General features: G+C 37.9%; 1 pseudogene; it reads right to left on the bottom strand.

The window, feature by feature from the left end:
* Positions 1-9,718: 9,718 nt before the first annotated feature.
* Positions 9,719-11,164, bottom strand: LOC107505508 (annotated as a pseudogene).
* Between the last annotated feature and the right edge of the window lie 292 nt (positions 11,165-11,456).

Below are 11,456 nucleotides of genomic sequence, written 5' to 3'. Positions count from 1 at the left end.
CATGTCTTGAGTTGTTTAAACCACTCGAATGAAAGTCTGAAAGCTCAGTGTTAATTGTTCCATTTTATGAATGGAGATGTTGACATCTAAAGCCCATACATCCAACGCTGGCTTAGCCTGATGAGTGTGTGTTGCTTTACCTGAATCCAGAAATAAATGTTAGGTTAGTTTCGAGGTTGCAGGAGTGTTGCAGATATGGTCAGAACTTTCTGTTGAGACTTGTTCCCAAGATTCAAATATTCCTTTTTGCCTCCTACCTCTCTGTAAAGTGAACTAAACAGTGGCTTCCCATTATTATTGACTGGCTACTGAATAGCTGTCAGCAGCAAACTGGCAGGGTTACATAACAAAGTGAGGTGGAAACTTTTATGTAACAATATTGTGATTTATAAAAAAGCACATACTTACCTTAATATTTTTGCATTGTTTAACATGGGGTCTAAAAGAAGTGTTTAAAAATATATCCATGCTTTATTTTTTCATCAAGAAGTTGATATTAAATTGTCTTCCCAACCCAACATGTTGTATTTTTCTAAAATATTTAGAAGGCTTTTGAAACAATTCGTGTGGGTGGTTAAAGAAGTACTAGCAATAACAACAAAAATTAGCATTCATAATGATAAAAGCCCTACTCTTATACCAGTATTTAGAAGATAAAATAGCTATGTGTCCATTGAGTCTAAAGTTGAGAACAATATTCCATACATGTGGTTGTAACTAGAGGCCAGAGGCACTAAGTGTATTAATGGAGCTGTCTGGTCCTTTTGGAATGCTAGTCAATCTAAGAAGCAGCTAGTTACACCATTGCATTAGTCCCAGAAACCAAATACTTTCTATAACTAGCCTGAATACATATTCTATCCTGCATAAATGATTATTCTCTAAGTATTTTGTATACTTATGACACTGGTACTTTATACAGTGGTAACAAAGTATTTTAGAATGTGTGTGGATGGTGGCTTGCCATGGACAAAATGGTAATCATCCAATCTAATATTTTTATCAGTTCATTATTTTTCTTATCCATCAGTCTTTAAGTCACATGAGGGCAAGGGATCTTGGATGCTTTGGTCTCTGTTGTCTTTTTAGCACCCAGCACAGTGCCTGGCACATAAGTTACTCAAAAAATATTTGTAGAATGAATAGTGAAGTGCTTTACAACAAAGGCTCCCTAAGAAGCTACCTCACCAAATATCTTTGAAACATATTCTATGCTTAAATCAATAGTTACCTAAAATATGAGCTTATTTATAATTTAGTCACTGATTATTTCAGATCCTATCTGGGGTAACTCTCATATGACTGTCGAATATATAGAACAGAATATGTATCTTTAAATACTAATTGCATGAGTTGGAAATTTTTTTGAACATTACCTTCAGAGATGTGTAATGTTTTTTGAACATTACGCAATAAAGGGAATGTTATTTCTTCAAGTCCCTCCTATATCTCTGACTCTAGCTAAATCGTGTAGCTTGATCACATATATGATTTTCCAGGCATGGCTCTGAATACTTGTGACTGTCCTCATGTGACAAAGGGTTTCTATCAATGAGATAACTTAGTCATCTGTTCAATTAATTAATTAATTAATTAAAGTATCTATCAATGTTATTTTTTGAAAATATCTTTAAGTGTTTTTTTTTCATGTTGTTACCAGAATGATTTGTCTAAAACATAAATAAGAGATCTGATTGTCCTTTCTGCAAAAAAAACCCCCCTGATCATTTTGGCTTCCTATTATCTAAAAATAAAGCTTAGACTTTTTAGTATGTTAATGTGCTGAAAATGTTTTATTTGCTCCTGCATGTTTATGTTCTCCCTTTCTCTTATGCTCTGTGCCCAGAGAGGCTGACCCTATATAGACTGCATGATAGACTTCCTTACCCTCTGACTTCCAGCTGGGTTTGGTCAATAGGGAGCTTCAGCAGGAGATTGGAGAAAGTGCTGTGGGTGTTGTTGGGATATTTAATTCCTGGGCCTCTTTCCTGCCAGATTGCTGGGGTTGGCATCATTCTTTTACTGATTGTTGCAACTCCTATTAGGCCTTCTCACATCCCTGGCCCCTTCAAAGCTTCATTGTAGTATTTCACTCCTTATTACTTGTTCTAAGTCCTACATGACACCTTTGTAAGTAGTCCTTTAATGAACTCTTCTGAAATTACTCAATTTGAGTGTGCCATCAGTTAGCTGCCTGGACTCAGACCGATAAGGCATATAATGTCCCTTTTGATCCAATTCTTACCTATCTGTCTTCTCTATCCACTACTGCCTTATAGTCATGTCAAACTACTACCTGTAGGTTCTAGAAGGTTGTCACATGTTCTGAGCTTCTGCATACTCTGCTCCCCTTACATGGAATGTTCATCCATCTGGTAGTCTACCTAGAATTCTCCAGCTCAACCTAAAAAACTTAACCCCAGTCTCAAGTAAATCAAGCATTGTTTATCACTGTAATACCAGTTGTAATAATATACTTATTATTATTATTAATCTGTCTTTATATCCACTGCTAGATTGTGAACTGCTTATTAGTATGAACTGTGTATTATTTGTCTCTATAATCCTAGAGCTTAGCATAGTGTCTAGCATTATGCCTGTTCAATCAATGAACATTGACTATTGAATGAATACTGTACATTAGTTCCCCTTGACAGTCTCAAATAATAAAATAGATGACAATTCAGATATAAGAAGTGGGAAATTAAATTATTAGGTGAAGTATCTTTACATATAATATTTGTTTCTCTATATATTCACTACCATCTTCTTTGCATAGAGAAGACCTATACTTTCCTTACTCTATGTATCCTATTGTAACCATTGTGACCCTATCGCTGGAGTTTTACTGCTTTGACAGCAATACCTCTTTCAATTAACTTCTTTATACCTTAAAGAAATGAAATAGACATATCATAAATATTATCTTTCATTTAAATTCATCCAAAGAAGACATATACTTGCTATATTTCACCTTAGAATGGAGTAAGGAGGGGAAGTGGGACCAAGGAGAGGCCTTAGTTCATGGTCTCTAAGTTTGTTGTTTACACAAATTATCTGAAGACTTTGTTAAGTGCACACTCCCAGGTTTTACTTTCTCTTTTCCTCCAACTGACATTATAAATAGTAATGCTGGAGTTGGGATTGACAACCTACATATTTAACATACATTTGGGATGATTCTGATAAAAGTGATGCGAGGGCCATATTGACAGAAACATCAGTTTAGGTAATGATTAGTTAAGGATAGGTAGGTAATTCCAGAGCAGCCTTTTGGCAAGAGAGGATCTGTTGGTTTTATCTGGGTTCCAGACAAATCTAGTCCTGTAGTGGAATCTTTCATCCCTCTACAACTTCACACCTTTCATGTAACAATGAGTTTGTTCCTGTCATCCCTTATCTTTCCTTTGTCCCTTCCCCTTCAGGGCCTAACTTTCTCTGGTTCCCCAAATGATGACTAGCCAATCTCTTCCCAAAGGGAAGAGATTACTAATGTTACCCACATTTCTCCAGAACTCACCAGTTTGCAGATAAAAATGGGGGGGGGGTTTCACATATTATCAACCTCGAATTCTATCAGCCCATGCTTCTAATCAATTAATTCTGGATGTCTAACCACCTCATCTCCACTTTCCTTTAATCTGATACTTTCTATCTCCCCTGCCAAATAGTCATTTAGTTCCGAAAGCAATAAAAAGTGTCTTTCCATGTTCATTAAGCTGAAGCCATTCTGATTCTTAGGAAAATAGAAGGTTATTGTTTTCCTTATTGTAAACTGTATGTTGTCACTATAACACCAAAGTAGCACTGCCTGGGTCTACATTTCTTGAAGAGGCCTTTATGAAAACAACTTCTCAGTATTTTTTTTCCCTCTAGGTTCTTCCCTTCTTACACAGAGATATAAGGCATGAGTCCAAACTGCCAGGCACAGGAACAAATATGCCATACACCTCACCCTCACTCTTATTTTCCCTGATCCAGGTGCCTCTTTCTCCCCATTAATAAACTCAGTACAAATAGATAACTGTAGTGACACGCCCCACACCTTCACTAGTTTGTCAATGATACTTTAGAATGTCTGAAGATTAGTTTTATTGAGATCACCTCTCTGCATTATTACCATCCCCACCCTCCTGCCAAGTACTTTGTGAATTTTAAGAGTAGTGTCTGCAGAAAGAAACTAGGTTTAGCCTCTAATATAAGCACTTTAATTTGGGAGTCATCAAGGCAAGTTTAGCAAGATGGGATGTGACAGGTAGCTAGGGAGATTGTTTTGGGCAGGTGCAGTACTATGGCTTTGCTCCAATTACACCACCAACCATGCCATATATGTAGGCAATTTTAAGAATTAAAAGAATAAATATAAAAAGTACGACAGCAGAATAGAAATCCCTTTTATTAAAGTTTTAAAGGAATATATGTCCTCAAAACCTTAGCTTGTGGAGTCTAGAACCAAGATGGAAATATAGGAGGCTCCTGAATTTCCATCCTCCCACAGAAACATCAGATAGTACATTTATACATGGGGCAATTCTTTCTGAGAGAAAATCAGGAACTAGTTCAGTGACTCCTGCACATAGGACTAAGGAAAAAATACCTACATTGAAAGATGTAGGAACAAATGAGACACATTCTTGCTGTAAATCCCACAGCACCATACAATTGGTGGAGCACCCTCAACTCCCAGCTTCTCCTCGAAGATTAAGAGGTTTGGACAGGACATCTAGCACCCCCGATTTTAAGGCTTCCACATGAGGGATGGGACCCCGAGACACCTAGCTCTGAAAGCCAATGGGGTTTGTGTTCATGCATTCCACAGGAGATAGCAAATGAAGAAGCAATTCTTAATGGGTGTGTAAGTATTCACTGTGGCTGTCCCCCCAGAGCTCAGCAAACAGTGAACTGGCAAAAAAAAAAAAAAGCTCATCTCCCATTCTTTCACAGGAAGGATTTTGGTTGAATATCTTAAGCTACTATCTGAAAGTCTTGCCTAGAATTAGCATGCATCTAGGTACAGACTGCTATCTTCCACAGAGCCCAGAAGAGCTGATGAACACTTCTCCCATCTCCCTCCAGCTTGCTCCAACAACAAAACTAAGTCACCAGTATATTTCTGGAAGAAGTCTGTATACACATCCAGTGCCAAAGCTTTTTCAGCTGCCACCCAAGGTAAAGGCCCCCAGAATGTCTAGTTCTAATAGACAATTGGGCTTGCATTCATAAGTCCCCCCAGGACTAGAACAAAAAAAAGAAGCAGTTTTTAAATGGGCACAGAAATATATCACCATGGCTGTATACCCAGGCTTCACAGAGAGAGCAGGCAAAAATGCCCATCTCTTAGTTTCTAACTAGAAGGGGTTTGAGTGCAATTTCACAGCTCATGCTTGTGTATCCAGCTTTTAATCAGTCTGCATCTAGGTGCTTACTGCAATCTTCCCCTTTGGAACACAGACAGGTCTCAGCACACCCTCAACTACTGGAAGCCACTAAGAACAAAGATGTAGGCTTGGACAGTCACAGTTTTGAGAGACAATCAAGAGTTTGGGCCAAGTTTGAGGGTCCATCTCCTACATGAGACTTGTCAGGACTAGAAGAAGTGGCTATTTTATCTAATGTGTAGAAACCAACATAAAGAGTCAAGAAAAATGGTGAAATAAGAGAATGTGTTCCAAAAAAAAATGAACAAGAGATATATTGATCTTAACAAAACAGAAATCAGTGATTTACCTGATAGAGAGTACAAAATAATGATCGTAAAGATGTTCACTGAGGCTGGGAGAACAATACATGAACAAAATGAAATTTCCAACAAAGAGATAGAAAATATAAAAAGTACCATAGAGTAATCATAGTGCTGACCTAAAAAAAATCAATGGATGGGTTCATCAGCACACTAGCTGAAGTGAAGGAAAGGATCAACAAACTCAAAGTCAAGGCAGTGGAATTCATCTAATCAGAAGAACAAAAAGAATTAAAAAGAGTGTGAATAACTTAAGAGACTTATGGAATACTATCACACTCACTCATATACACATTATGGTGGTCCCAGAAGAGAAGAGAGTGGGGGCAGAAAGCTTATTAAAAAGTAGTGGTGGTAGTAGTAGTAGTAGTAGTAGTAGTAGTAGTAGTAGTAGTAATGATGATGATGATGATGATAATAGCAATAATAATAACAATAATAATGACAATAATGACTGAAAACTTCCATAAACCTAGGAAAGACACAAACGTCCAGATCCAAAAGCTTACAAAATAGCAAACAATATGAATCCAGAGAGATCCATACAAAGACACATTATAATTAAAATGTCAAAAATAAAAGACAGAGAATCTTAAAAGCTTCAAGAGAAAAGCACCTTGTTACGTACAAGGGAACTCTCATACGACAATCAGATTTTTGAGGAGAAATCTTACAGGGGAGAATGAAATGGGAGAAAATATCTGCAGATAATATATCTGATAAGTTGTTAATATGGGCAACTCATTCAACTCAATGGTAAACAAACAAACAAATCATGCAATTAAAAAAAATGGACAAAGGACTTGAATAGACATTTTCCCAAAGAAGACATATAAATGGTCAACAGGCTTATGAATAGATGTTCATCATTACTAATCATCAGGGAAATAAAAAAATCAACACTATAAATGAGATATTATCTCACATTGCATACCTGTTAGATTGTCAAAAAATTTAAAAAAAAAAGAGACAAATGCTGGTGAGGATATGGAGGAAGGGGCACCCTTTTACAGTGTTGGTGGGACCATAAAGTGATACAGCTACTATGGAAAACATTATGAAAGTTCCTCAAGAGATTAAAAATAAAACTATCTTATGATCCAGCATCAATCCCACTTCTGGGTATATATCCAAAGGAAACAAAATCACCATCCCAAAGAGATATCTGTGCTCCTATGTTTATTGCAGCCTTATTTACAATAACTAAGGTATAGAAACAACCTAAGTGTTTGCTGACAAACACTTAAAAAAATGGACAAAGAAAAAGTGGTGTATACACACACACACACACACACACACACTAAACTGTTGTCCAGGCTTAAAAAAAAAACTAAAAAAACAAAGTTGAATGCATAAAAACAGAAAACAGAATGATGGCTGCCAGTGTCTGAGGGTGGGGAAAATAGAGAAGTACTGGTAAAAGGGTATGAACTTTCAGTTATAAGATGAATAAGATCTGAGGATCTAACGTATAACACAGTGACTATAGCTGGTAACGCTGTATTGTATAATTGAAATTTGCTAAGAGTTTAAAACTTGTGTCCTCACCAAAAAAAAAAAAAGGTACACATGGGAGGTAACTGATGTGTTAATTAATTCAGTGGGAATCTTTCATGATGTATACATATTTCAAATAATCATATTGCTCCTTTAAATATATTACATTTTTGTTAATTATACACCACCAATCTAAAAAAAAATCCTAAACTCCCAAATTCGTGGCTGTAATGTGAATATTAAAAGTATGAAAATCAATAAACAAATACTGAATTGAATACTTGTGGTAGGCTGAATAATGGCCTCCCACAGGTGTCTACATCCTAATTCCAGGAGAGCGTGAATATTTTACCTTACATGGTAAAAAGATCTTAGTAGATGTGATTAAATTAAGGATCCTGTGATGGAGAGATTATCCTGAATTAGACCTAGAGGTAAGTACAAGAGTGATTATGAGAATGATGTAGGATATTGGAGTGAGTAAAGGCCAGAAGGTTGGAGTATGGGTAGCCTCTAGAACCTGAAACAGGCAAGGAAAGAGATTCTTTCCTAGATTCTCCAGAAGGAACACAAGACTGTTGATACCTTGATTTTAGCCTAGTGAGACCCAGTGCTACAGTCTTCTGACCTCTAGAACTGTAAGATAAATTTGTGTTGTGTTAAATCACTAAATTTGTAGTAAGTTGATATAGCAGCAATAGGTAAGCAACACAGTACAGTGAAATGCGGTAGGTGATAAAAATACTCTTTCTCCTTATCTCCAGATATTTAGGACCTACCTACTTACCACTGCAGTTCCAATTCAAACGTAACCTTATTTAGGAAGTCTTCCTTATCTCCAATCTTTATAATTTCTCAACTTAGCTAGCATTTTATCTAAAAATAGTTTTATGGTTCTGATTACTTCTTACTTTGTAATATAGTTATTTGTATACATACTTTATCTTCTCAATTAGACTATACGTTTTCTGAGAGCATAAGTTACATTTTATATATTTTGTACCCCATATCCCCTTCCCCCCAACCAGGCCTTGTGCCTTCCATATAGGAAATGCCTGAATGAGTGTTTGGTTAGAAGGAAAATTAATCAAGAACATGATGAGAAGAGGCATCCTAATTTAGGCTATGTAGTTGTCTTTTGCATCTCAACTATGGGCTGTTCACAGACAGATTTGAATTCCTGCTTGGAGAATTTCCACATTTCACAGTAAGCTTCATTTTGTTCTTCTACACAAACAAGTGTTCATGGTCACCAGGAGAAGTTTTATAGTTTGTTAGAATGTTAGAGCTGGCTCTTTCTTATCAGCTCCATTTGACTGTAGCCCTTGTGATCTCCTGGATAGTCCAGTTATGCATCGTGATGAAGCAGTTGCCAGGGGAGGAATGCAGAAATAAGCTAATAAATATTAAATGCTTAGTATAGGCAAAGTATTATGAATATTTTTATAGATTGGTTAATACACAGATGTATAAAGCACAGAACTTGTAAGGAGTTCATTGTCCTATTGAGAAGACAGTTTATTTAACTTCATCTCAATGTTTATATCTTGATTAATGTGCTTCTCTATAATAGGGTCATTTAAAAACCCTGCCTTCTCTTGCTTTCTGTAATTGGAAACAAATTAATTTTATATGCTTCAAAAAAATTTGACCCTCAATTCAGCTAGCATCATGACTACTCAGATGTTTTAATGAAAACCTGTTACCTTAAAAATAGATGAAGTCTCTAGATCTACAATAAAAACTTTTTTTAAAAACTAAAACTGGCTTCCATTGTGTTTTTCTTTTTTGGAGGAGGGGACTTCAAATGGGACAAATGGGAGGAGATACTTAACTTCTAAGTTATACCTCACAGAGCTACTCTAAGAGAAAGATGGTGGTGAAACACATGAGAGCTTGGGTTGTACACTGACCTATTAGCTTTTGTTTTACACTGGCTTATCTTATTTGGGTCTTTAAGCTCTTCCTAAGGCTAATTATAATATTGAAAGGTAGACAATCTTAGTTCACAGAGCCATGAAAAAGTTCCATCTGTCCCATGAGATGGGTTTCTATCTATCCAAAGGCATTTGATTACTGTGTTTTGGGTTATCGATGAGATGACTGTCCTGTGATACTGATAGAATTGAATACTCAACTTTAAGTGATGTTCCAAGTGTAAGGGGTAAAAGTAAGGAAGGCTAAGTCTGGAGAGTTTGTGAAAATTTTGTGATATAGATGATGATGATGATGATGATGATTATCATTTTTACTTAAATATCTTTTGTGTGCTATTTTGTTCTTTTTGTTTTTAGTTTTGGCAGAGCTAGCTGAGAATTTATTTAGGAAAAAAAAATCACTTGACTTGGCTTTTAGTTGGGAGCATGGATAAGAGGTGGGCTCCCAGGCAATTGACTCCCTAACACCAGGGTTGGGCTTAGCACTCCCTTGCACAGCTCCTTTTCTATAGGCTTGGAGGCCAGGAGGGGCTGCAGTAGCTGTTTACTTGGGTAGGAAGTCAAATGACACAGACACCAGCTTCCCATCATGAATCTCAATCTTCTTCACAAATAAGTCCTTGAAGAAATTGGTGTTGGTAGAACTGAAGGAGCTGGAGTCTCCACCAGAGCCAAAGTTGGACTGGAAGCTTAGGCTGTAGCTGATTCCAGGGCTTGAGAGTTTCCTATAGTTCGGGGTCAGTCCACCTGACTAGCCACTCAGGTGGTCTTGGTATTGGTACTCATGTTTTGTATCTTAAACTCCAACCTGCTCTCCTCACCCTTCAGCAGTTTTTTATAGGTTGTAATCTCCATGTCTAGGGCCAGCTTGACATTCATGAGCTCCTCTTATTCATGCAGCTGCTGGGAATGTCCTGCTTGGTGGTTCTCACAGCAACCTCCAGCTCAGCCCCTTGACCTGAGCATCCTTGAGAGCCAGCTTCCCATGCTGCTCAGCATGAGTGATAGCAGCCTCCAGGGAAGCGCACTAGCCTTTGAGGGTCTGGATCTCAGCCTGGAGTCAGCTGATATTCTGGTTCATCTCATAAATTTCAGTCTTCATATAACAAAGGTTGTCTCTGTGTTCCTAGCCGTTGTCTCCAGCTCTTCATATTTGATCTGGTACATGGTCTCAGGCTTGGTGTGGCTGTGGTTGGCAATCTTGTCATACGGGGCCTTGACCTCGGCAATGATGCCATCCATGTCCAGGGAATGATTGTTGTCCACAGCAGCACCACGGATGTGTCAAAGATCTGGGCCTGCAGCTCATGGATCTCTTCACACAGCTGCATGTAGAACTTTATCTCACTGGTTAGCACTTCCAGGTGGAACTCTAGCTGTACTTTGTTTTTTGTAAGCTTCATCCACATCCTTCTTAAGGACAAATTAATTCTCCATGTCTGTGCATTTGTTAATCTTATCCTCGTATTTATTCTTCAAGTCCTCCACCAACCCCTGCATGCCACCAAACTCTGATTACAGCCTCAGTTTCTCCTGGACCAGCATGTCCAGCTGCTGCTGAAGGTTGTTGATGTAGCTCTGGAACACGCTGTCCATGTTGTTGCCAGTCATCTTCTGCTACTGCAGGAGGTTCTACCTGGTCTCCAGCATCTTGTCATGATGCTCCAAAATCCACACCTTTGATGAATGAGGCAAACTTGTTGAGGGTCTTGATCTGTTCCTTCTCCTGGGTGCCCACCACCAGGATGTTGGGGTCCACTTCCAGCTTCAGGAGGCTCAGCAGGCCCTGATCCACTTGGACAGCTGTGATACTCCCCATACCACCAGCCTGCCTCCTAGAACTGTGTTCAGATTAATGTGGATGCCTAGGCCAGCCCAGTAGCCACTACCCACTCAGGAAAAGGCTGAAAATGCTAATATGAGTGTTGGGAACACTTGAGTACGAGTTGCTGCTGAAGTCCCAGGGGACAGAGGTGGACATCTTGTAGGTTTACTGGGCCTTTCATGGACATGGTAGAGGCTGAAGTGGAGATAAGGAGACTGAAACAAAGAGTTGAGAAAGAACCCCAAAGATGCTTTTTTGTGTGTGCTATTATATGTAAGGCACTGAGTTAGGCACAATGAGTAAGATAAAGGTGAAGAGGTTCTAGTCTGTAAAAAAGACAAATCTAGAAGAAAAAAAGAACAATAAATGACAATATAAGGAGTCATATAATAAGGACCAAATGAAAATTATCCCACTATAGTGTAAGCTTAAATTTATATAGGTATATTCCTGATTT

The sequence above is a fragment of the Rousettus aegyptiacus genome, unplaced genomic scaffold (genome assembly GCF_014176215.1).
Source record: "Rousettus aegyptiacus isolate mRouAeg1 unplaced genomic scaffold, mRouAeg1.p scaffold_m13_p_9, whole genome shotgun sequence".
Lineage (NCBI taxonomy): Eukaryota > Metazoa > Chordata > Mammalia > Chiroptera > Pteropodidae > Rousettus > Rousettus aegyptiacus.
Note: the sequence above shows the minus strand (reverse complement) of the source record. Positions and strands in the feature narration are given on the sequence as shown.